The sequence below is a fragment of the Talpa occidentalis genome, unplaced genomic scaffold (genome assembly GCF_014898055.3).
Source record: "Talpa occidentalis isolate TD23 unplaced genomic scaffold, MPIMG_talOcc4v2.1 talOcc4.11, whole genome shotgun sequence".
In the NCBI taxonomy this organism is placed as follows: domain Eukaryota; kingdom Metazoa; phylum Chordata; class Mammalia; order Eulipotyphla; family Talpidae; genus Talpa; species Talpa occidentalis.
Window position 1 is genome coordinate 13,120,946 of NW_023601104.1, and position 27,206 is coordinate 13,148,151.

Here is a 27,206-nt window from a genome sequence, read left to right on the forward strand (position 1 = left end):
ATTGAGGTTGTCTTACATGATCTGAAGTATCTCTCCCCTGTGCCCAGGTCCAAGACCATGGACAGTTACAAAAGGGCCTGGTCTTGCCCTTTTGTTTAGATCTTTAAGACTCCACAAAAGCTTTACACCTCACCTCTCTCCTGTCTGCTGGCTCACCCTATACTTGCCAAGGGGAACTAGGACAAGACATCATATCATTCAGCCAATATCTTGAGAAGCTTATCCCCTCAGGATTGGAAGGCAGTGTCATGTGGGCAACCCCCTGCTCACCCCCCCCAACACACACATACACTTCTGCTGGCTCCACACTACCTTTTTGGAAAAAAATATTTTTTTTGCAGAAGAACTGGGGTGTAGGCCAGAGGTGCGGGGGGTAAAAGGATTCACCAGAGACAGAGTGGGGAACAGAACAGGCAGATCTACTGAAATACACTGCTGAGGGGAGCAGAAGGCAAGAAAGGAGAGGTCTGCTGCGCCATGTGGGTCACCTCCTCGCCAGGGCTCGAACTCAGGCCATAGCAGTGACAGCACTGAGACTTAACCCCTAGATCACCAGGGAGGCCCACCCCCACACTCCCTTACACAACATAATCCTGAGGCAGCAGGGCTATTCTTATACCCTTTGGTCTCTACCAGAAAGAGCTATTCTCAGAATAGAGACTTCCCATGTATCCCAGTGGGACTTCTGGGTGGTGGGTCACAACTCAGGTCTTTCAAAGGGCACCTGAACACCATCAGCTCTCGCCTTACTGATGCCCTAGGGTATGTGAAGAGCTCAAAATTGTTTTCAAGGCTTTTTGGGAACAGAGGACATATGCTTAACTCTATCCCAAGCAGCACATCCTGTACTATTCGATCAGAGCAACTGAACTGGAATATTAAGCAACAGCTGCATATTGTGATTATTGTTCTACACAGATTTTGCTTTGGTTACTACACTGATCAGCGGGGATGAGTTTTAATAGCTAAAGAAGTTCGCTGCCATACATACAATCACTACATTATCAGGAACTTAGGGTGGCCATGGGAAAATGTACTTCTGTGATAGTAATCACATGCACTTTGAATAAAAATCATGTTCTCTGTAAAACAACTCATTCTCATGGGCTAGCAACTCAAATGTACTTCTAGGGCTCATAGTAAAAACCTTAAATTCAGTAGATTCAACCTCAGCGTTCTCCCACCTCACAGGAAGGAAAAGGGAGCACGGCTTTTCTCTCAAGGTAGTTAAGAGAAAAGACATTTCCCATTATTCATTCCCTATATCTATAAAAAAAGGGCTCTTTTCCTTGTAATTCCTTAGTATCTGGTGAAACCCCTTCTCCCCACCATGACTTCCTAGTTCCCTCATGTTCTCATTTGCCAGTGTTAGATGTATGGTTTTGAGTCATAAAACTCTTGTGTAGACTAACAACGAGAAGCATCTTCTCCATCTTTTTCCAAGGCTGGAGGGTGGGAGGTGAGGAGGACGGGGGAGAGGTAAGTAGCTATCTCCTCATTGTGGAATTCCAGGAAATTTAAATTCCCAGCAGATATACAAAGGCAGCGTCAACTCAGAGCACTGTTGGGGTACCCTGCACAGAGGGTTTGCGACTGCCCCTCTGCTGGGGTACCCATGCTTGAGGCGTCACAGGGGGAGTCACATTCAGTAGACCCATCGAGGTGGGCTCCCTTCAGCCAGCTGCTGGCAGAGGCTAGATTTTAGGGATTATAAACTCCCTGGCTTTAGGATCCCCCACACTTCCAGATGCCAACTGAGTCCTAGCATCCCCTTGCTGTGGTCTACCTGTGCTGAGCCTGGGGTCTTCTGGAATATTCTATGGCAGCAACCCTTTTTTTTTTTTCAATAGGATAGCAAAGGCCAGTGAGTCCTATTCTCTTAGACTGCAGTTGCCTGGTGCAGTAGCTTGCCGTGTTGTGTGCTGAATGTTGTGCCATTGATTACACCAGAGAAACAGCCACTTGCGTTGACAGATGATTACTGTTTAGTCACAAAGTCAGGACTCCAAACCCAAAGACGTTTATCTTCAGGACAAGTGAGCTGTGGAAAGCACCCAAATCCAGCTACATCTCTGAGGTTATTCTCTTCCCAAAGACACTACTGGGTCAAAATAACTTATTAAGCATCCATTTATAAGCTTATATTTTATGAACTACAATATTACTAACATATTTGAATATAATAGTGTATGTAAGTGTAGCCCATTCATTCTCTCCATATGGTGTACAGAATGATTCATGAACCCTGTAGAATCATTCTGCACCTCGGGTTGGGAGAATTCATATTCTTGCTCCCCACTGGAGTGCCTGGTTTCTGGTTCCCTGCAGTTTGTTTCTTCTTTAAGGAAGGGATTGAGGCAGCAAAGCAGCAAGCAAGCCTGGGCCAGTGACCTACACTATTCAAGGTTAATTGCATTTTCTGCCTCATAATCCGTACCCTCGGGCAGGAGGGAAGCTATATTTGAACTCAGTCTGGAGTCTGTCCAGGGGACTCTGGCATGGTACACCCTCATCAGAGGGGTTAACCCATAGAAAGCCCCTCAGTCATTAGGCCTCACCTTATTTGACTGAATAAGGCTTACCTGTGAGGCAAGCAGATTTTAAGTGCAAACTACATGAGTTCTGAAGAGGGTTTTGCGTGATTACAGCTTTCTCAGATCCTGGGCACCTGCTGTTAAATGCGAGCTGGCTACAGTTTCTCATGGGCAGAGGTGCGATGGAGGGGTAGCAGACAGAGGGCACCTGCAGCCCAAAAGCTCAGGCATCCCAAGGGCAGAAAAGGCCATGCCAAGATGGGGTAGAGAAGGGGCAAGAGCTGAACAAGATGTCCTCAAAGGCTTGACAGGGAAAGATGAGGCAGCAGGGTTGGGATGGCACCTCAGCCTCTATTCTAGCTGAACTTTCAAGTCTCCTTGGCCAGAGATTTTCTTGCTTCCCTTATCAGTGTCCCCTAAGGGCTGTGTGCTGATGTCTGCCCAGTTCAGCAGATGCTGTAAAAGTACTTCAATGTCACAGAGGAACAGCCACATCAGTTCCTTTTCTCAGGGCCGTGGCATGAGTAAGCTGGACCAAAAAGTGTGAATCATTTACGGGGAGGCAGGCTTGCCCCTGTGTTCACACACTACACCCAGTTCAGCTCGCTGAGATAGAAGGAGGGTGGGGGTGTAGATGCTAACAGTAGGGCCCCACATTTCTTAACCTCAGCACCTTCCATGCTAATTTACATTTTCTTTGAAGGAAGGGAACCCCTGCTGAGCTCTTGGCCCAGGAGCCCACTTTTCTTGCTTAGTCAACCAACAAAATCTCTCCAGGAACTGCTGATGCTGCAGTTAGAAAAGCAGCCAGCGCCTGCAGGGAGAAGATGGGGAAGTTCATTCCAGAGGGAAATGTAGCCTCACTGTGTGGCAAGTCAGCCCAAGTGCAGCAGGGTCATGCTTGCCCAGGCAACCTCTACTCCCTACTCTCAGAGGAGGCAGACTCCAGAGCTGGGCTGGAAAGATGGGGCCCATGCAGGTACTAGCTATCCAGGCTGTAGTATCAGGAGGCTGCTGTGGGGCCATCTCCATCCCTGAGTAGAGGGAGGGCAGAGTTCATGTGGGAGAGAGGAATGGTGCTCAACCAGACCCCTGCAGCCACAGGCCTCACCTAATCCTTATAAATGCAGCAACTACTTGCCCTGTTACCGCCCCCCCCCCCACCACTACCTGCCAATTGAGGGAGTGGGGGATATATTTCTGTCATACAAAAGATGTCTATAGGTTTTGATGCCAGGCAAGGCACCCGGGGAGCCTTGCTGGCAGTCCTTGCTTGGGTCAGGGAGCTGCCTCAGCTCTCACCACATGGTGTGGGGTGCAGCGGAAGTGTACACGAGACGGAGAAACACATTTGCTCTGGAACATGGAGGTCACTGTGTGCAAGTAAATGTCATGCGAGGGAAGACTAAGTGGTCTGTCTGCACAGATGGCCCTAAGAAAACTCAATAAGGGCAACTAAGATCCTCTGGGCAGAACCTCCAAACTTGCCGTTGAGTAGCTGTCAGAGAAGAGCAGGGCTTGGGTCTCCCTGGTGGTGCGAGGGGTTAAGTCTTAGCACTATGAAGCTGTCCACAGCCACTGCAGCACAAGTTCGATCTCCAGCCAGGGGGCTACCCACATGATGCAGCAGACCTCTCCTTTCTCGCCCGCTGCTCCCCTCAGCAGTGTATTTCAGTTAGTCTGCCTGTTCTGTTCCCTGCTCTGTCTCTGGTGAATTCTCTCACCCCCCACATCTCAGGCCTGTACCCCAGCGCTTATATGAATAAATAAAATAAATCTTAAAAAAAAAAAAAGAGCAGGGTTAATGAGGGGCTAGACTTAATGAGATATCAATGAAGATGCTTCAAGAGCCAAGTGTCCTCATTCCTATGTGGATTCCCAGTACCCCGTGAAGTTGAGGAAGAAAAAAAAAAAAACCTGAGCAGGGCCTGAAGAAAAGCAAACTCATCTATCCTTCCCATGATAAGGCCACTTTTATAGTGAGGAGGTGCTTAGAAGCATCACAGTTTCTTGCTATTGATTGAAAAAAATTTGGTTGTATTTTTCCAGTCAGTGCTGAATATTTCAGGGGACTAGTCATGTCACAGCTGCAGAATTACTGAAAACTCAGCCAGGCTTGTTAGAAAAAACTCATTACAGAGTATTTGTGTGAGGCTTATATTCATTCTCCTTCTCTCCTGCTATCCCCTTTCTCTCATACAGCTACGCCTCGCATACAATTTTGCTAAAAAAAGAAGTGCAGAATTTGGGGACAAAGACATTTCCCCCAGTCCTAAGAACAGTTTCACAATTCATTTCCTCTTTCCGTCCCTCTCTTTCCCCCTCCCTCTTTGCTTCCTTCCTCCTTTCTTTTTGGCAGAGGGCAAATGCACATATTATTTGGCAAATGTGGTCATGTCTTGGGTTTAGGGAGAGACCTGGGTGGCCCTGGTCAGGAGAAGTAGGGCAAGCTCGGCACCCCCAACTGGTTCTCAACCCTGGACATATTCTCCCAATTTCCTTCCCCTGAAGTGCTTAAGTGTTTATTGGCCTGTACCAACAAATGTGATCGATTTTGAGCTAGACACAGCCCATAAATGAAAGTGGCCAAGATATTTGAGTCCTAGTGCAGACTCCTTTTCAACTACCCGAACAGTGCCCTAGAAGTGAGGAGGAGGCAAAGGAAGCAGAGCGAGCAAGGGCTCCGGAAAGGTGACAGCACCGAGGATGAGAACCGATGTGGAGTCAAGGCTCTGCACTGCCACTCCTGAGACTGTGACCTTAGACCTGTCCCCTAATGTGCTGAGCTCTGTTTCCTTCTATAAAACAGAGTTAAAATGATGTCGCTCAAAGGATGATCATGGTACTCAAAACATGAGACATAAAATGCAAAAAAACCCTGTATCCTCCTCACTTCTAGGGCACTGTTCGGGTAGTTGAAAAGGAGTCTGCACTAGGACTCAAATATCTTGGCCACTTTCATTTATGGGCTGTGTCTAGCTCAAAATCGATCACATTTGTTGGTATAGGCCAACCTGTACCAACCCTGTATGCCAACTTCCTCTGTCCTGTGACCTTTTCTTTTAGATTGAATGTACTTGCATGTGACAGGGCCTCAGCAATGAGACTGCACTCCAGGAGCAGAAGTCAGGCCTCCCTGGACAAGAACACTCAGTGGGTCCCGGCTCTGCGTCCACCTGTGCAGTGTCCCCAAGCTTGTGGGAATGGACACCATTTTGGAAACCTGCCCCAAAGGGCTCTCAAAGCACAAATTTCCATCTTCTCTATACCCCAAGGCTGTTTTCTTTCCAGAACCAGGTCAGAAGAGCAGAAAATATCAAATACATGCCATCGACCCAAGCCTCTCAGAGGCCTGGCAGCAATGCCGTGAAGACAAAAGCAGACATCTACGGCGTGCTCCCTGCATGCTTCTAACATGTGGGACGGAGGAGGGGAGTAAGGTGGGAGATGTGGCACGACATAATTCCAACTGGCACTATGCCTTTTAATGCCTTGGTGGTATTAAAATTAAAATAGGGCCTCCCCGGTGGCGCAGCGGTTGAGCGTTGGGTTGCGAAGCTGCCCGCGGCCTCTGCGGTGCCGGTTCGATCCCCGGCTGCTCCCCGGCCACCAGAGGAGGGTCCCACATGGCGCGCAGACCTCTCCTGCCGCCCGCTGCTCCCCTCAGCAGTGTGCTTTGGTCCTTCTGCCTGCTCTGCTCCCCACTCTGGCTCTGGTGAATTCTCTTGCCCTCCCGCACTTCTGACTGTACCCAGTGCATGTATAAACAAAACAAACAAACGAACAAAACAAAATAAATAATTAAAAAAAAAATAAAATTAAAATAAAAAAGCATTTACAAAATATATTTCACTAAATTAGCCCAGAACCTTAATCTCTTTCAAAACATATTTGTCTTCTGTGGTGTTAAAGTTGTGGGAGCTAACTGTAGCCTCAGACTCTACCCAGGAATCCTCAGGTGACTGCACATCCTATTGGCAGGCAAGGGGGAGGTGGGGCCTATGGCTCTCTGATCCGAGGCCCCAACTCCCCGAGCATGCCCACTCACAGCTGCTGGCATCCTCGCTAGGACCAGACAGGCCATTCTCCTGAGAATGACCAGGGCCTCCATCAAAATTGCTTCATCGCAGCAGAGAGAACCCTGAGGAAGATGAGGTTCCAGGGCCGACTCCTGGCCTGTGATCCCACTGGTGGCACAAAACTGCAATTATGACTGTCTCCTTCCCCAGCACTAGGCAGAAACAAATCTCACTACAGCCACAAACCTGCGAGTCCCAGGAAAGGAGTGGGACGCGGGGCCTGGAGCCCAACAGACGGTGGAGGGATATCACGGCACAAGTGCTGAGGCCTGGGAAGACAGCAGGACAAACCCCAGATCTCCCAACAGTGGCTGTCCCAGCGGTAGGCAGGGAGGAATAAGGGAGGAAGGTGGCAGGCGGATGGTGAGCTCACTCAGAAGTCGAGTTTCCTTAATAAACAGCAAATTCAGAACCACACCACCCTCTGTGGTTCTCAAGCTTGAGCCTACATCAGCATCACGTGGAGACTGCTGGGCTTTCTCCTACAGTGCCTGGTTCTGTGGGACCAGGGCCTGAGCAGACTGATTTCTAACCAGTTCTCGGAGATGCTGATGTGGATGTTCTGGGCATCACCGCACTCGATCAACCCTTCTCCAGTAACCGTTGGTCACCAGCAGCTCTCGGACAAAAAGACTGCAGGGCTGAGGGGGAGGAGAAGTGGATATTTAACTCGACCGCAATCCAGCTCTGTCAGCACAATTCTCACTTTCATTCAGCTTTCACAAACCAAGAGTCCCAACTTCAGAGCATTCAACTTGTGAGTTAAATACTACAGAGAAGCTCTGCTTCTGCCTGCCAGGTTTTCAGATTCTGCCTTTCATGACAGTGGGCAACTGCCCAATTCTGGCTGGAAAGTTCAAGTCCCCAATTACCATGTACTTTCAATGGCTAAGTAGCTCAATCTCTTTACACTTTTGCATGAACTAGATCATCAGAAAGTAAAGCTGGCAGTTACCATCAAACCTAATTCAGAGAAAGTGCTCCCTTTCTTACAACTCAGTTCTGCTGTCAGTGGCAGGGAGTCTGTTCCAGAACACTTCTCTTCCTGGCCTTGAGTCTCTTCTCCAAGAGTGGGCTTGGGAGCTGACCTGACCTCTGCGTACTGCTGCCTCCTCCCTGCATCTGTGCTCCTTAGGCTTCTCAGGCAGCCCTCTGGCCTGTCTCTCACAACCAGGCTTCTTTCTTTTTTTCCAGGGAGAGGATCCAGCTGTCCCTCCATGGGGGGAGGGGAGCAATGGGATATAGGATTCATGCCCTGAGGATACGCGCCACATCAGGGAGGCAAGTCTGTGTTCCACTTTGAGCAGGAGGGAAGTGATCGGAGTCAAGAAAGGCAAATTCTGATAACCATTTCTTGGGCAAGTCATTTCCTTCTCTATAAATGATCTCACATCCCCCATGCACCCCAAGTCTCTGATTCTGTTACTAGTTTACCAGAATAATCACCCTGCAGGTCCACCTTCTCTTAAATGAGAAAAGATATTTTAAAAAAATGGTAATCAGGTAGCTTTACAAGGTAGATATTTATTAAGATAGTGACTGCTAATTGAATTAATTAAAAAAAACCAAGGCCATTTTCTCAAAGCAAATGGAAACAGTAACTAAACAGAGTCAATTCAGTTCTAGAAATGGCCTCGGGCAGGCTTGAGACAGTGATGACTACTAAAATGTGAAACCATTATCCTGTTACAAGTTTGGTCATTTTACATTGTACCATGAGCAAACAGAAAACCCCTATTAGATCATATGCAAGGACTTGCAGGATCTTCTTAGAACAGATCCAGAGATTCTTCCTCCCTCTACCCTCCCCAGGCTGTTTTCCTAGATTGCAATGGGGCTTCTCAATGGCTATATGGGAGGATCTTTGGGGCAATAGTCTGGTGGGGAATGAAGTATTATTTGCATCACTCTGTATATAAGATTAAGAACCCTTCCCTGGTCAGTGAAAAGGGGTAGGAAATGACAGATATGGGAAGAGGCTGGTAAACTATCCCTTCCAACCTCATCCCAGCACTATTTCAAACTTACCCAGAGATGGAGCCTGTGAACCAGGGTTGAGGTAACAGTCAAGATTGTGCTTTGAGGCAAGTGCTCTCTGGACTCTGAACCTAGCAGTTTCCTGAGGGCTCTCCCAGATGATGGAGCAGCAAAAGTGCCACATGGTTTGTACATAATTCTTGGGTTTGGAAATGTATTTCCTAATGTACACTGGGGGTGGGGGAGGATGATGAGGTCTCCAGTGCATCAAGGAAAACCATGGACTAGGCCCTGCAGTGTGATGGGGAGAGCAAACAGGGGAGGTGGGACACACTTCTAGAAGTGTGTCTGCTGCTCCTCCTATGGTTCTTCAGCCTAAAGAGCAGGGGTGAGTGCAGGAGAGGCAGAAGCCTTGAGCCCTGCAGGGCCCCTGAGACCTCTGGCACATCCCTGTCATCTCTGTGCCTCTGCATAGTGAGACCACCAATACTGAGACCAAGAATCCCCTAAGGACTGCACAGCAACACTGTGGAGATGTCACCACTGGAAAAAATCTTGCATGTCTGCTGTCAGCTGAATTTTGTGCTGTCTGAAAGCCAAAGCAGATGACAAACCACTGGGAAAAATTCTCAATTCAATATCATCTATCAAGGGCCTCCCTTAGGCAAGTGTACCTGAGTGTTCTCAGGGTTGCAGAGAGATGGGATTTAGAAACATCTGAAAAAGTGACTTGGAAAAGGCCATTTTCTTTCCTCTAACCTCATGGCACTCATGATCTGTACCAGTTAACTGTCCTACTGCTGCCCCTCCTGTGTCCGTGTCCATTATCCCCTGCACAACTGGAGAGATGGCTACATGGGATCCAAGGTTGTGAGCTCATGTGCATAGTCCCATGCACTGTACATGACCCATGGGAAGTATTTGTTGGTTAACTACTAAATGAATATGACCAGGCTAACAGTTGGAGATTAACAATAGCTAATATTACCTGATAAGCAACTCTTTCCTGAGTCTTCCACTCTCAGTACCCACTGAGATCAGTATAGGAAAGACGAGAGAAGGAGCATGCTGGGGTAAGACTGTTCCTGGAGATGCCATGCCTATCATGGCAACTCCAGGAAAGCAGAGTTTGATGTAACCCTAGAACTTCATTTCAGGACTGGTCTCCTCCTTATTACTGTTCATCTAGTTTACTGATTCTAACTCCAAAGGCTGTACTTTAGTGGGACATGGGGCTCTCAGCCTAAACACCCCATGGGCACCAGAGAGGTGTCTGCAATATAGTTCAGCTCCAACACCACTGTTCAGGCCACTGCCGCAGTCTCAAGCAAGGAAAACAAAGTTCTGCTCCAGGAAGGTCTCTAGCTAGATCCATGCCATTGGAAAAGGAATTAAAAGTTCAATACTGGTAAAAAAACAATCAGTACATTTGCTTAATTATGTTGATGTAAATCTTACAGTCAAGTTCTTTTCAGGGAGTTGATGTTGAAAAACATACTTTTGGGATCAACACCCATGGAAAGGAGTGGAAGGAAGCTGGGATGGGCAGAGGGAGCAGTTGAGCTGTACTGCTGACCTAGTGTTGACTTGGCTGAACCACAAGGAGCTCTGAAGCAAGAATGATCCTTCAGAATTGTTTCAAGTTGAATCAAATTAACTAGGTCTTTTATGCTTCTGCCTCAAGCTGTCACTAGATTCTCAGGGGATCTGGGTGAAACAACCGAGTCCATTGCATCATTCTCAACACAAACCTAAAACTCTAACTACCATTTCTAAGAACCTATTATGTGCAAAGCATTCTAAGAGTTTTATCTCTAATGTCAACAACAATTCCATAAGGAAAGTTATGCCATTTTACAAAAGTGGGAACTCCACTTAGTGGAGTTAAGTGACATGCTTAAGAACAACCAGTTAGTATGTGTGACTCACCTCCAAGCATGCCTTGCTCCCAAGTTCATTCTCTTTGTTATGCTAAGCTGCCATCCATTGATTTTTCTCATACGGCCCATACAGAAACAGCCTACCAATCCACCCTTCAGCACAGCTTTGGGTTGGATTTATAATCCTCCACTTGAATTCTTTTCTGAATACTTTGGATCTCTCAGACCTGGGCACTACTGGTCTGCTTCAACTAGAAAAGCACTCTTTTTGGAAACAATAGAGAGGCTAGGCTTCTCCATAAAAGCACACAAAGGGGAAAATCTTCAAAACTTAACAGGAAACCTGTACTTCAGTCAACAATATTTGAAGATGATGAAGTAAGAAAGGTGCTATATCTAAAACCAGACTTCTTTTCACAGTTTTTCTTTTAGATTTTCTTTTTGAGTCAGAAGATTTCCAAATTCTCATATTTTGGAGATTAGAAAGTAGCTGATAATCCCAAATCTCTTAAATGGGGGAGCAGAGGATAACATGAGCAGTCATATACACTCTTTCTATATGCCAAAAGGCTGTTACCAATCTTTTTACACGCCAGATATCCCTAATCTTCAACACAGTGTGTACAGGTCAGAAGAAGACATCAGCTCATATGAAGAAAAGCTGCTTCCTTAGGAAAATCATGCATCACTGGCACATTTCTTAGGCCCTGTAAGTCTTTCCCCTCAGGTAAAGTTTCTTACATGTGGTTCTCTGGCGTGCTCTTTTCAGTTCATCAAAGATGCCTACTTAGAAAAGCATGTGGCATCAGACTGTGTAAATAGCAGTGTCAATAGAACAGGCTCCATGGCCACCTCCTCAGTGTCTTCAAGAGCTTCCTGCACTTTAAAAATTCTTTTGAGATCTAATTACTTGTATTTATTCTCCCTGTTCAGGGATAATCCAGAAATGAGGCATGATGGGACAATTCTCTCAATTTTCCATTAACCAGAGGGTGACTTATGTTTGGGTAGGGAAGAATTTCTCTCAAATGACAATGGGGTGATATATGTCATAACAGAGGTCTGTACAAGGTACAGGGAATGTCTAATGGGAATGAAACTACCAGAAATACCTCACAAAGGTAGTGACTTATACATTGAGTCTTGAAGGGTACACAAAAAGTTTACTGGCATAGGAATGGGAGAACAGCATGTGCAAAACAGTATGTTCTAGGGATTGCAACTAACTGTCCTGGTACAAACAAGTCTGTTGCAGTATCAATATGGAGAGGTAGACAATGTGAAAAGCTATGCATGTCATGCTGAGGACTTTATTCTATAGGCAATAGAGAGGAGTGTAAAGATTTTAAGTGGGAAAGAGATGAGCAGATTTCACTGGAAGGGAAGACTGGGTGTTGGTAGAGTAGGACTGGAAGTTGGTAAGACTAAAAGGAAAGAGAACAACTGGAAAATCATTGTTAACAAGTGAGCTTTTAATTTTGGGCACTCAAACTAAGATAATAGCAGTGAGAATAAAAAAATGATGGATTAAAGACAAATTTAAAGTTTTCAAATGGCCAATTTGAAGAGTGGAGTGAATGAGAAACAGGAATGGAGGACAATTTCTGCAATTACAGTTCAGTAAGGAGGTAGGGGGAAAACACTGAAAAGCTATCTTAAAGTGAGCATTATCACAATGACTTTGGTGAGTGGGTCATTAATTCTTTTAAGGCTCTGACAACTGAATTAATTAAGGAAATAATTAAGATTTCTTAGATCAGGCATTACATTAATTTATTTTTAGAACACACTATTTTGGCAAATCTTGTCTTTAAAAAAATGTTTGTTTGCTAGAATATATTTCCATCCAGTAGGTACCAAGGTACCAAGGTTGAATTCAATTATTAAACCATAGAATCATGTTTGTGTAAACAGAGACTTGTACATTTCTTTAGAACAGTTTTAGATTCTCTCCTCTGAGCTTCCACAGCATGCTGGACACACCTACCTCTCAATATGTAATAATTATCTACTAATTTGTCAATGAGGCAGAGTAAGGGCAGGACCTTATTTTACTCTTTTTGGTATGCTGATTCTTGAAACATAATGGGCACTCAAAAAAAATGAATCCTGACCAAATAAAAGCCATGAAAACAGGGCCTCCCTTCCTGGTAGCGCAAGGGGTTAACGTGCAACATATGAAGTTATCTGCAGCCACTGTGGCACACGTTCGATCCCCGGCCAAGGAGATAACCACATGACACAGCAGACCTCTCCTGACTTGCCCGCTGCTCCCCTCAGCAGTGTATTTCAGTCAATCTACCTGTTTTGTTCCCTACTCTGTCTGTGGTGAATCCTCTCCTCTGATCTGTACCCCAGTACTTGTATGCATAAATAAATAAATCTTTAAAAAAAAAAGCCATGAAAATAAAAGTAGTAAAGTAGATCTAATAAATGCCATCCCAACTGTCCTTTTCCCATACTCACAAGCAGAACTGAAATTAATCTGCACAAAAGAACTATGGGGATGCTGCAGTTGACCCCACTAACTTCAAGATCTAGTACTGGTGATCACTTGCATACCAAGGGGAGTCACTTGAAGGCATAGGAAGATTTAACAGGCACCTTGAAGACAATATTTTCAACTCTAAGATTTTTATTCAAGAAATATATTAGGATAATTATTGGCATTCATATTTATTGTCAAATTACCCATGACAGCTGCAGAATCTTTTCACTTTGAGCCTTAAAAGTTTCATTTGCATATTCTCTAACATAGCGTATTGTTAGAAAAATCCACGATTGCTGATATAGGGATGGGGTTGGGTGGGAGGGAGAGAGTGTTTCATCTTTGGTTATTCTGAGTTGAATTAGATATTTTAGATTAACCATCTCTGATCTGTCATTAGAGGATTTGCCCATATGCTTTTCACAAATTATAGTTGCTAGGAATTCAAGTTAAGAATTTATAAAGGTCAAGAATATGGAATTCGAGGGCCTCCCCGGTGGTGCAGTGGTTGAGCGCTGGGTTGCAAAGCTGCCCGCAGCCTCTGCAGCGCCGGTTCGATCCCCAGCCGCCGGGCGAGGGTCCCACATGGCGCACAGACCTCTCCAGCCGCCCGCTGCTCTCCTCAGCAGTGTACTTCGTCAGTCTGCCTGCTCTGCTCCCTGCTCTGGCTCTGGTGAATTCTCTCACCCTCCCACGCTTCTGACTGTACTCAGTGCTTGTATAAATAAGTAAATAAATCTTAAAAAAAAAAAAAAGAATATGGAATTCGAACTAATATCCGAAATAACAGCCTCAAAGATAAGAGTCCCTCACATCTGCCCCGTTCCTCTTCTAGAGCAATCTAGTACAAGGAACAATCTAGTACAAGTGAGGGCTACTGCTGAGCTGTAGACATTTCCAAATGCTGCAATACTGAAACTCATTATGAGTTTTAACAACTTGCTTTTTAGAGTCTATGGGGCTTTGATGATCTAAATTTAGGTCTGCTTAATGGAATGGCTTTGCTTTAGAAAACAGATTCTGTCAAAGGCTTTATAACCCTATTATCCCCCAAATTCATTTAACGTTACTCATTTGGAACAATGCAAGAGGGGAAGGAATGGGAGAGAACCAGGGTTACTTAGTGGCATCTTAATTTTAAATGTTTACAGAGAAATAAAATGTTTGCTATTTTCAGTGACAACATACATACATAAAAATCAACATATAAATGAGACATAAGTAATCAGGTATTCATACTCGTAACACAATATACTTTCATGGATAATAGTGTTCCGTAAGATAGAGGTGCTTTACTTTTTTTTATATATAGTTTTTTTTAAATTTTTATATTCCCCATACAATTGTGACCCCCTTATTTTGACCTCAAGCCCTCCTTTCCCCGCCCCCCACCCCCCATAGAGTGTCTCTGGTTCATAGTTGTTTGTTGATTTTGATACTTTCTTTCTTATAGTTATTCTTTTTCCTGGTCCCTTATTTAAATTTTCTAGATTCCTGCTATGAGTGAGACCATCCGGTATTTTTCTTTTTCTTTCTGGCTTATTTGGCTGAGCATGATCTCTTCCAGAGATGCTTTACTTTTTTTTTTTTTTTTTTTTAGATTTATTTTTATTTATTTATTTATACAAGCACTGGGTACAGTCAGAAGCGTAGGAGGGTGAGAGAATTCACCAGAGCCAGAGCGGGGAGCAGAGCAGGCAGAAGGACCGAAGTACACTGCTGAGGGAGCAGCGGGCGGCAGGAGAGGTCTGCGCGCCATGTGGGGCCCTCACCCGGTGGCCGGGGAGCAGCCGGGGATCGAACTGGCACTGCAGAGGCTGCAGGCAGCTTCGCAACCCAGCGCTCAACCGCTGCGCCACCGGGGAGGCCCAGATGCTTTACTTTTTAAGGATTAATTAGACCTAAAACTTGAAGACCATGTATCACAACATCTTTATTCACCTCTATACTGAGTGGAATAGTATTCCCCCAAATTCATGTCTGCCTGAAACCTCAGAATGTGATTATATATGGAAATAAGGTCATTGCAAATGTAATAATTAAGATGAGGTCATCCTGGAATAGGGTGGGACCTAGTCTAGGGTGGGATAGCATACTCATTAGAAGTCATGTGAAGACAGTCACACACACGGGCCAGGAGAAAATGGAGGCAGAGATTAGAGTCTTCTAGTCACAAGTCAAAGAACACCAAGTATGGCCAGAAATCACCAGAAGCTTGGAAGAGGCAAAGAAGGATTCTTCTCTAGAACCCTCAGAGAGAGCGTGGCCTTACTAACACCTTGATTTGAAACTTTCTAGTCTCCAGAACTGTGAAGAAATAAATTTCAGTGGTTTCAAGCCACTCAAGTTTGTGATTATTTGTGATGGCAGCTCTAGGAAACTATATTAAGTGCTTTGCTCTTTCCTCTGGTTCGAACCGGCGCCGCAGAGGCCGCGCGCAGCTTCGCAACCCAGCGCTCAACCGCTGCGCCACCGGGGATCTTTTTTTTAAGATCTATTTATTTATGCATCCAAGAATTGGGGTACAGGCCAGAGGTGTGGGGGTTGAGAGGATTCACCAAGACAGAGTGGGGAACAGAACAGGTGGATTGACTGAAATACATTGCAGAGGGGAGTAGTAGGTGAGACAGGAGAAGTCTGCTGTGCCAGGTAGGTAGCTCCCTGGCTGGGGATCGAACTCATGCTGCAGTGGCTGTGGATAGCTTCATAGGTTGCTTCTTAATCCCTTCTGCCACCAGGGAGGCCCTAATACAATGCTCGTTCAGGGCAATACTTCTGCTTCATGTATGGCAGTCCTCTTGGCACTGACTGTAACCTTGTGTTATTTAATGTGTGTGTATTTAGATGTACATATAAAATGGTTCCATATGTGTATGGTCTTCTACTAATATCTGAAAAGATAGCCTCAAAGACAAATTTCAATGGTATTTAAGTTCCCCAGCACACGGCTAGGCACCAGGAAGACATTCAGTGATTCGATAGTGTGATAGGGTGCATCTATATGTGAGTGTGCAGCATGTTTAAATACTTGACTTAGCAGTTCCTTCTGTCAAAGCTACATATTGTCATTCACGAGGAAGTAATATAGGAAAGGGATGTGTTTCAGGATGGCGGAATATGAACTAACGATGTGCCAGCCACTTTATTTACACACATCATCTCTAATCCTATGTTTCAGATGAGGAACTCAGGTTCAGAGCCACTGTTGATTCTCTCTCCACCCCAGCACAAAGCCTCTGGAATGTTTCTAACATATTAATATAAAATGCCATAGAAAACATGAAAGATATGCCCGAGAGGTTGTTTTTCTGGTACTCAGGCGGGAAGGTCTGAGGCTATAGTGGTTGAGGTGGAAGATTTAAAGGAAGAGTCTGTGAGATGGGACAGCTGGGCTCCAGGGACACAAGCGGGTCTTAGATTCCTTTGTTCTCCTTTTTGTTTTATAAGAAGCAATTTTCAAAATGGTTAAGATGATCCCTGGTTTTAAGGACATTTCAAAGAATAGGGAAGAATGAAAAAAAAAAAAAGAACAACAAATGATGAAAGAAGATGGAGAGGGAAGCAACGGAATGAGTAAGTTGGATCAGGGACAGATTCAGAAAGGTAAAGGCAGGAGAAACACCCTACAGCCAGAGAAAGCACAGCTGCATGTTATGTGTGAGAGGGTGTAGAGTCCTGGGAAAATTTATTTTGATAGATTCAATGTTCCTTGTTACTGATACACAGGCAGTTGAGATAGATGAAAATTAAGAGATAATTCCAACCCTACCACATTTCAAATACCTCTAGTACTGAAAACCTTTTACTCTAGCTGTTAGCAAAAGCTAACAAGTGGCCAAGATGAGAATTTTTAAATAGCTATCCTGCACTTCATTCTCCCACAGGTGGAAATGCCAAAAAAGAGGGATGGGGAGGGCAGGAGGAAGAAAACAAATGTTGAGTGCTAATTATGTGTCAGGCACTGTGTTAAGTTGTTCACATGTATTCTTTAATTTTCACAGCAACCTTAAGAGAAGGCTACTGTTGTTTTTTTAAAGATTATTTATGCATACAAGCACTGGGGTAGACGCCAGAGGTACGGAGGGTAAGAGGATTCACCAGAGACAGAGTGGGGAGCAGAACAGGCAGACTGACTGAAATACACTGCTGAGGGGAGCAGCGGGTGAGACAGGAGAGGTCTGCTGCACCATGTGGGCTGCCACTTGCGCTGCAGTGGCTGCAGGTAGCTTCACAGTCCTATGTCTTAAGCCCTTGCCTCACCAGGGAGGTCCCCAAGATGGCTACTATTATTAGGCTCTTTTTTTTTTTTTTTTTTTTTTAAGACTGAAGTATTTTTGGCAGTGTCAAACTGATAATTCTAAACCATCTGGAAGATAAATTCCCTCTAATGCCTGGCTGATACAAGGTACTTTCACCCCCCAGTTCCTATGTCTTATATTCAGTCCCTTATTTAAGTTTTCTAGATTCCTGCTATGAGTGAGACCATCCGGTATTTTTCTTTTTCTTTTTGGCTTATTTCGCTGAGCATGATCCCTTCCAGTGCCATCCATGTTGCTGCAAATTGCATGTGTTTATCTTTTTGTTATTAGGCTCATTTAACAATTGGGAAACTCAGCACAGAGAAGGCAGGTAATCTGTTCATTATCACACAGTGAGTGACTGAGCTGGGAATTGAACTCAAGCAGTTTAATTATGGAACGGAACTGGAATACGTAATCATTGTGCCACATGGCATTTTTCAAAATGAACAAAAATAACCAACTTAACATTAAGGATGGAAGAGATTGAAAGTGCATTGTACTCTAACACCTGACTCCTGCCTGGGAAATCTGTTAGGATGTTACAGTAGAAGTCTTAGGTTCTCTGTAGTCTCTGCCACCCACCATTATTTTTAAGCAAGGGAAAAAAACCTACCTGAAGATATCCTTTCTTCTAAATCCAAATATGAATAAGTTAAAAAATTAAACATATTTGAATTTTTGACATATTCATTACATTAAAATTTTGACTAAATGTCAAATATTCCCTGAGAGGAACATTTCAGTAATTTGGTGCTTGAATCATGTAGCAATTATGAACCTAACTTTTAAAGCAGTTTGCATAAGGGTATATATATTTTTTAAGTATGTATAAATACACACATATACCAGTTCACACACTCTCTCTCTATATATATTTATATATACATACACACACACATACATATATCTTCAAGCCAAGTTTCCATTTGTTTTAAGGCTATTTATATGCCACCAGTTCTAAGAACTCTCAGAAAAGGACAGGCCTGACACTGTCTCCTCACATCTCTCAAAGCAAGGGTTCTTGTCCATTTTTTAGGCATGATTTACTTTAAGGGTCTGGACTCTGTGATGAGTCACCTGAGTATCTTCTAAGGACCTTGACAGATTGCAGAGGAGATGAAAGGAAAGTGACCAAAATATTCAGTGACTTTAGTCTCTCTTTCCTATGTGCCACCTGGCACAGATCATCAAGTTCAAATCATATTTTTGTAAATAAAACCTAGAAGCTGGGGACCTCTTCCTGGGATACGTTTCCTGCTTTATAGTCATGGAGGCCAAAAGCAACAGCAAGTAGGGTACAGGGCTCCACTGACCGGTAGGTAAGTGAAGCCACTGGGAAAGAGTTCAGGGAGACTCATGTGGGGACATCAATGGCTTCCTGGCTTGCCACTTCAGGGGATGACATAGAAAGGGCTGGCAAATCCCTCCACAAGGGACATCCCCTCACCCTCCTATGGTGATTACAAGTTCCTTCCCGTGTCCCCAACCACCGCCATCTACGCTCACTGTCCAAGCGAGTCTCACAGTGGACTTTCCCTGCCTTTTCTAAACCTGTGTTAGACCCTCCTAATGTTCCAGCTAGTGCTACAACTATTCCCAAGCTTTATCTATTTCTACCGGACTATAAGCTTCCTTCAGGTGGGGTCCACATCCAGTTCTTTCTGAAACCCATGGAACTTTGCAAAGACAAGTAATGAATTAAAGAAATGGTTCTAGAATTCAGTCCCTGAAAACTGAGAAGTTGCATGCAGCCCTGTGGAAACCATAAGACTCGTGGGCACCAGATGAGCCTCAGAATGTTCACTCCTTGTATAATGCTGGAGTCAGATAATTCCGCATGTGAGGATGGTGTTCTCTGTAAGTCTGCTTTGTAAATTCACCAGTATCCCAAAGGTAAAACAGTCCGATTAAGCAATGACTGTTTAAACACACATTAATCATGCATTAGGAGTTCTAAATTAAATAGCACAATACACAGGAAAATACCTTGGACACAAGGCATCCATTACAGACAGAAGTGATCTCTCACGTCCTGCTGTGTACATATTTGGAGAGTAAGTGCACTTCAGGGAGCTCTGCTTATTTAAAAAAAAAAAAAAGCAGAGGGATGAAAAAGAAAAGAATATATTTGCATGCTGTGTGACTGCATGGCTGGGGGGTACACTTGTCAGGCAGCTAAGAGGGGCTTTGGGACTTGTATAGTTTTCATGATGGATAAGCCGCAGGTATGCCTCAGTTTCTCTAACTGCTTCCTTCTTCCTTCTTGGTATACAGGAAAACTAGGAGGTTGTTTTATGCCCACTGCTCAGGGGTCTTAGCCTTCCCAGCTGAGGAACTAGCAGTTGGTGCAGCCTCTTAAGAACCCCATGTGTTTGATGTGCTTCTGCAGAATAGAGATGTTGGAGGAGTGAAGGGAAGAGGAAAATGTGACCATGGGGAAGACAAGTGCTACCTTTAATGGGATTCTAACCCACTCCCAGTTCCCTCATCAAAAAGGGGAATAGTCCTATTTTCAGGGAGGAAATTGGCTTCACCCTTTAAAACATACATGCACGCAGATCCACACCCATGCTTGAATACACTACAGTGAAAGCTGATGATAGGTGCCTGGGGATGATGATTCTGTGCCTTTTCTCTCAGCTATGTAAAGCATGCTTGCATGTGCACACAACTTCTCTCTCTCTCTCTCCCCACCCCCCACCCCCTGGGCATGGTCACACTTAGAAGGGCATCAACTGAGCATTTTAACTCAGATTCACCACAGTTTATAAATGACACAGGCAGAGGCCATGCATTCCCATTTGGCAGATCTGAGTTTGCAGAATGAGCTTAGTTAGGACCTGGCAACCAAAGATGATGAAGGGATCTTGAACAACAAGGCACAGCTGGGACAGCCCTACCAAGGCCAGTAATTTCGTATTCTTCAATGATTTTTTCCAGCTGCCTTGCTCAGCTGTTTCAATAATAAGAGATGGAAGCAGGGCATTTAACTGAACGAAAGTTTCCCTCACCATCTTTTTGGTACTTTGGTTATGGGCAAATTGACAATGACTTTGAACAACGGAAAGTATCTCATCTTCAAATTATGACCTTCATATAAACAGAGGTTGATGATGAAGCTTGGTTTCTTTCCTTGAAACATGGTGTAAGCCCTGATAACAAAATTCAGGTGAGGTAGTTTGGAGATCTACAGAGGAAAAGCACTTAAAAAATGCATATTATACTGATTACATGTACAAGAATGCCTAAGAAGGAAAAAAGACCAAATGATACTATCAGTGTATTAATGTGCTGAGGTTAAGAGAACTTTTCTCATAGTTTCTAAATGCACTGGTGTGGTATTTTTTAATAATATTTATAAATAAAATATTGAGAGCCTCCCTGGTGGTACAAGGGGTTAAGACACAACCTATGAAGCTATCTGCAGCCACTGTAGCACGAGTTTGATCCCCAGTCAGGGAGTTACCCACATGGCACTCCACTCAGCAGTGTATTTCAATCAACCCACCTGTTCTGTTCCCCACTCTGTCTCTGGTGAATCTTCTTACCACCCCACACCTCTGACGTGTACCCCAGTTCTTGTATGCATAAATAAATGAATCTTTAAAAAAATAAAATACTTAAAAATATTCATGGTATTCTTAGGCTTCAAGTATACTCAACAGTTTGTGATCTGGATAATTAAACATCGATTACTGAGGTCTTCACACACAAGAGGACATAATGTGTGTGAAAGTACCTTCTACAACACAAAGTAGTATAAATGTATTAGATATTATTGCCTCTAGCACTTCTGAGAATGAAGACTGCCATATTCAACAAATTACTTAGAATGGCTCTTGTTTGTTGTGGTGAGTGTTACATAATATGGCTGAAGCGATAATCCACATGACATCAACCAAAGACTAAAAAAAGGGATTTTGCCCACTGTCTTTAAAAATAAAGGAACAATAACACATCACAAATTCCATCCTGACCAGGCCTTGCTCCCATCTTGGGTTGAAGACTAAACTGCTAAGGTAGCATGTTCTTCCAGGCCCAAGTCTGTGGGCCTGTGTGTATGTGTGTGCGTGTGTGTGTGTGTGTGTGTGTGTATGTAAGAGAGCGAGCGAGCTGCCACATGGTCAACTGCCATAGAGTGTCCCATCCAAGCTGTCCAAGTGGCTCTCCCAGGAGGAGTAAGATCAAACAACAATCTGCTCAGCACAGTGAGCAACTTCCTTACCAGGTGGGAAAATCTGGAGCTGCCCCACACTGACTTTTTATTGCGCCTCACATAAGCAAATGCTGCACTAAATATATATTCCGAATATATATTATCAGGAAACCAGAGCATTTATGCTTGTGCTCATGTTCTATTATATGGATTAAAGTCAACTGGAATAAAATGAATATTCTCCACCACAACTCAATTGTTCATTATACAGTTTTTAATGAGATTCCGCCCAGTGTCACAGCAGTACTTATGTAATTACTCTATATAACTCTGCCAGCAAGGAGGGAATGAAATCTCCTTATCAGGGTATTGCAAACCAATAACACCTCAGCAGACTGTTTCTCTCGGTGCACTGCTGCATTTTGGATAGTCTGGGAGCACAGCCATCATGCAGAGGAAATGCTTGGATGACCAAGGTTTCGGTACTGCAGAATAGCTTTCAGGGACGAAGACTGCACTTTTCCGAAATTTCTCAAGAAAATGTTGTATATAAAGAAAGGGAGCCTGCAGCTTCTAAGCTGGGTCCTCTTTAATTAGCATGCTCCAAGGGAGATACATGGCCAGGGTACAAACTCAGAGGCAGCTGAAGGCAGCTTTGCCTCACCCTGAGATAACCAACCCATTAGGGGAGGGAAGTGAGCCGGAGAAGTGGGGGATGAAGTTAAAAAAAAAATAGCAGTTTGTTTGCTTCCTTGAGGAAAGTTGCAAGTCAGCAGAAAGCAAAATAAAAGTGGGGGTTGAGGGAGAGGAGTGCTGCTGAGAGGAAGGTTAAATCTGGTCTTGGGGGAATAATCTAAATTAGGAAAATAGGTCTCTGTCTCCTACTGCTGGGGAACCCCAGAAGTCAAGGGTTAGATCTTGAAAAGTTCCATTGAGGCCTTTTTCTTTGGTCCTAAAAGTGACTTTCTTTTCTACTTGCAGTTCTATTCCAGAGAGTGCAAGGAGGAAACCCAGAGGGACAGTAGGAAATGCGAGACTGCAGCCCAGGGACTTGCTCACCAAGCCTGGTCTGATGAAGGTATTTACTTAAGAGGCTGTAGCATCATAGTTTTGACGTCTGCTAAACAGCTCTTGAATGTGGAAGCCACAGGACCACCACATCACAAAGTCCTCCCTCTTCTGTACACCATGCCTGGAGTACCCAGAAGTACCCTCCACAGGCAAAACCCAATTCCTGGTGGTGGAAGTGCGCAGGCTGAAAGGCAGAACTAGGAAGCAAGCATCACTCCTACTCCACAGCCAAAAGATGACTGGCAACAAGGAGGCCAGGTGAGGTAGCAGTAGAAAACATAAATGAGAATCCCTACTCTTATGTTCTCTACAGTTTTCTGTTCTATATGGTTGACTTCACTGCTCACCACCACAGGCCATGTGGTTCACAGCCTTGTGAGGCCTTCTTTGCTCTTTATACACCTGCCCTTCACACCCACTTTCCTCACATTCCATCTCCCCCGCTCCCCCATAACAACAATAACCTCACACCTTAGCTACAATTAACACTCCTTGTTAAACAGAAGGCTGTTTAGCAAGTTTCCACATTGTACTTTTCATTTTTTACCTCCATGAGTGCTGTTATTTGCACTTAGGTGTGTTAATAGTAAGACTCTCGTAATAAGAATAACCAACACATATTTAACCCTTCAAAGGGTATCCTCTCAGCTATATGTGTTCTAGATGCAAAATTCACAGCGAACAGCAGGACGGGCATTCTTTCTAATTTATAAATGAAGAAAAATGTAACTCTCAGATGTTACGTGACTTGCCTAAAGTTTATGGCACAGTTGCAACCAGCTCCCAGGCTTCCTGATTCTATCCAAAGGCTCATTGTATGAAAAGTTCTGTGCTACCTGGTGGAATGATCATTACTGAACAAATTTGGCAGAGCTAAGCAGCTGTGTGTGACATGAAGAAAGCCACTAAGGGCCTCCCCTGGTGGCGCAGTGGTTGAGCGCAGGGCTGCGAAGCTGCCTGCAGCCTCTGCAGCGCTGGTTCGATCCCCGGCCGCTGGCGAGGGTCCCACATGGTGTGCAGACCTCTCCTGCTGCGCCCACTGCTCCCTTCAGCAATGTATTTCGTCAGTTTGCCTGTTCTGTTCCCCGCTCTGGTGAATTCTCTCACCCTCCCATGCTTCTGACTGTACCCTGGTTCTTGTATAAATAAAAAAATAAATCTTTAAAAAAAAAAAAAGCGCCACTCAGCCAAACCTTGTCAGTGCCCAGATCCAGTTAAATATGACCCAGCAGGTCTCCCTGGTGGTGCAACCAGTTAAGATGCAACTTATGAAGCTGGCCGCAGCCTCTGCAGCACAAGTTCAATCCCAGGCTGGCCAGGGAACAACCCACATAGTGCAGCAGATCAGATCTCTCCTGACTCGCCTGCGGCTCCCCTCAGCAGTATACTTCGGTCAGTCTGCCTGTTCTGCTCCCCACTCTGTCTCTGGTAAATCCTCTCACCTTCCACACCTCTGGCCTGTACCCCAGCCCTTGTTTGCATAAATAAATCTTTTTTTTTTATTTTAAAGATTTATTCATGCATACAAGAACTGGGGTACAGGCCGAGGGTGAGAAGATTCATCAGAGATAGAATGGGGAGCAGAACAGGCAGATCTACTGAAATACACTGCTGAGGGGAGAAGTGGGTGAGACAGGAGAGGTCTGCCGTGCCATGTGGGATTCTCACAGGCTGGCCGGGATCAAACCTGTGCCGCAGAGGCTGCAGACAGCTTCACAGCGCTGTGCTCAACTGCCTGTGCCACCAGGGGAGGGCCAAATAAATAAATGTTTAAAAAAAATATCACCAGCAAAAGGGCTATTCAGTTTGTGCACTTCTCATTCCTTCTTGCTCTCATGATGTCACCGTGGCCTGGCACAGAACAACAATGGCTGTGAGCTAGGGCATTCTGCTGGGCCAGAGACACTGTGTAACTTACCCAGGAGATGGAGGGCTGCTGGAAGGCGAAGCCCAAAGTACAGAGTAAAGCTCATGCCTGACAGGCACTGTGAGAGACAGTGACTCAAAGGTAATATTTACAGGCCCCAAATTATCCCATTGTGCTTACACGCTTCCCTACTCCAAATATAAGGGCTGAATAAAAGGACAAAATGAGAAGTTGGGGGCCAAAGTAAGATGAGTATTATTAAAGGGTAGGCCCAAGAATACCTTAATAAATGTAAGTGGGACTGCTTTTTACCCTGATGCTACCCCCAAATTTATAGGTGATAATGCATGTGGGGAAGTGGATGGGCTCATCTTGCTTGGGGTACCACATTTTTATGTTAAAATGTGACATTTAACTTAACATATCCATGGCATTGCTTTCTTCAGAGTTTGGACCTGCCACATTCACCTTCTCTGACTTGATGGGAGATCAGGGAGCATTCCATGCTCTTTAATAAGACTGTTCCTGCCATCCTGCAAGGCCTAAAATGAAACTTTCCTTTCTTCATCAACTCTAATTTTTCCAGCTATCTATATTTCCTTTCATTAAAGAGTCAAAACAAACATCTTTAAAGCCATGTCTTATTTTACAGATATTAATGCAGTAAGCTCATCCCCTCTCAAGAAATCAACAGATTATGTTCCTTGGGGGTAGGGACTGTATCCCTCTCATTGCTTACTCACTCTAAGGTTTGCAAACAATGCCTTTACCATGGTGAATATCTGTGAATATTGTTAAACAGGTAAGAATTACTTCCTCCCCACATCTACAGAAATAAGCAGAGGCATACAACCTTTATCTCTCAGAGATGTGGTGTAAGCAAAATTGGACAAACTGATTGAGAGGGCAGATTAGGCGATTGATGAGATTCTTTCTACTTTCTAAAACTCTAATTCTAAAATTTTAACTACATGAAAATAAAAGGTTCATGAACTTGCAGGGGGAAATAATACTGAAATAATAATGAATAAATGGAAAAGGGCACAGGGCATATTGTTCAGGGAGGGTTGTCTGGACATGATGTAAGATATTCTATGAATAATGGGAAGAACATTTTACAGATACAGAGGGGTGTTTCTACTATAGCAGGATATGGCTCAAGAATTATATTGAAATGAGATCAAATGAAAAAGCATTGAGTAAATCTGACAAGGAGAGAGCAGTACAGTCAATGAGATAGTTTGAAATAAGTTACAATCTGAAGAGATAGCGAGACCAAAGACAGTGTGTATGCGCACACACGTGTGTGTATGGAGATGGATGTAATACATTAAGTATAAACTTTCAAATCAGCCTACTATGGAATCCTGACTGCCACAAGCACTATGTGACATTAGATACATTATTTAATCTGTCTAAGTTTCAGTTCTTTCATGTCTCATGATATATATATATATATATATATGCTTCTTCATGTGTCATTAAATCAGATAAATGACATTTTTATAAAGTTTTTACTAGCACAGCACCTAACACTCATATATTTATTATCTTATTTATCTTAGATAGTATGCCAAGCATTTTTAAAAGTGAGATATAATTGACATAGAACATAATAGTTTCAGGAGTATGCTAAACATTTTACAAGATAATCAGAAAACAGGAGCTAATATAATTATTATTAGCTAAAAGGACTATGCCCCCCACCCCCTACATTCTTCACTGCAAATTATTTCCCTTTGATTTTGGAACTAAGAAGAAAAAAATTGGCATTTTCTACATTGAATACCTTTAAGAATTTTCTTATCTCTTATACAGTCTTATTTATTATTTTTTAATTTTTTTTGTGCACAGAGGTACAATCAAACAACCAAATACAGATCCCTTCCTCCTCTTGCAAAGTCATTCCTGACATGGTACCCAAAGAAGTATCTTGAAAAAGACAAGCATGGTTTACGTGTCCCCTCTCCAGGGAAAACCTTCTCCTGTGTATGTGAAACAGGTTTTGGCAGCTGCTCAGCATCATTAGACCAAGGGCAAGTCAACTGCTCTCTCAAGCTTAAAATAAAATTATCTCAAATCAAAAAAATACTAAGCATTTGACCAAGAAAAGAAATTCAGTGTAGATCTAGTTGTCATGAAGGATTTCTTGTTGATTTTGTGAGGTTTCTACACTGAGTACCTGAAAGTCTTATTTGTATTTATGTATGTATGTATTTCTATGTACGTAAGTATGTGGGTTTGTGTACACATATTCATATGTACAGCGTTATGGAGAAATTGCTGAAGGGCACGGATGTCCCTTTAAAAGGGCATTTTTTTTTTGGTGTGCAGATTGGCAAACTAAAATTTGAGTGAGATTTGTTTCTGCTAAGCACATAACTTCTTAATACACTTCATGAGTAATCAATCTCTAGGACAAATGTATACATTTCCAATTAAGGAGCAAATTAGTTCTATATACATGCTTTCCAGTGGGCTCTCTATTCTGATTATAACCAAGAATACGATAGCAACCTTCTGGCCTCCCTGGTGGTGTAGGGGGTTAAGATGTAACCTATGAAGCTGTTGCAGCCACTGCAGCACGAGTTTGATCCCCGGCCAGGGAGCTGCCTGCATGGTGCTGCAGACCTCTCCTGATTTGCCTACTGCTCCCCTCGGCAGTGTATTTCAGCCATTCTGTCTGTTCTGTTCCCCACTTTGTCTCTGGTGAATCTTCTCACCCCCCCACACCTCTGGCCTGTACCCCAGTTCTTGTATGTATAAATAACTAAATCTCTAAAAAAAAAAAAAAAAAAAGCAACTTCTGAGACTGTTTTCCTGAGGTCTTGGCTGTATCAGAAAACAAAGGAT

General features: G+C 43.9%; 1 protein-coding gene across 10 annotated transcripts in view; it reads right to left on the reverse strand.

Moving 5' to 3' along the window:
* The window catches only part of FRMD5 (FERM domain containing 5), a 348,168-nt gene that overhangs the window by 46,604 nt on the left and 274,358 nt on the right, over positions 1–27,206 (reverse strand). The window contains exon 1 of one of the 10 annotated variants that reach the window (XM_037502381.1): positions 6,800–6,827. The exons of the other annotated variants lie outside the window; for them this stretch is intronic. The gene's annotated coding sequence lies outside the window, so the exon portion shown is untranslated. Of the gene's footprint in view, positions 1–6,799; positions 6,828–27,206 lie in introns of those variants that run through there. 10 annotated transcript variants of the gene reach the window in all.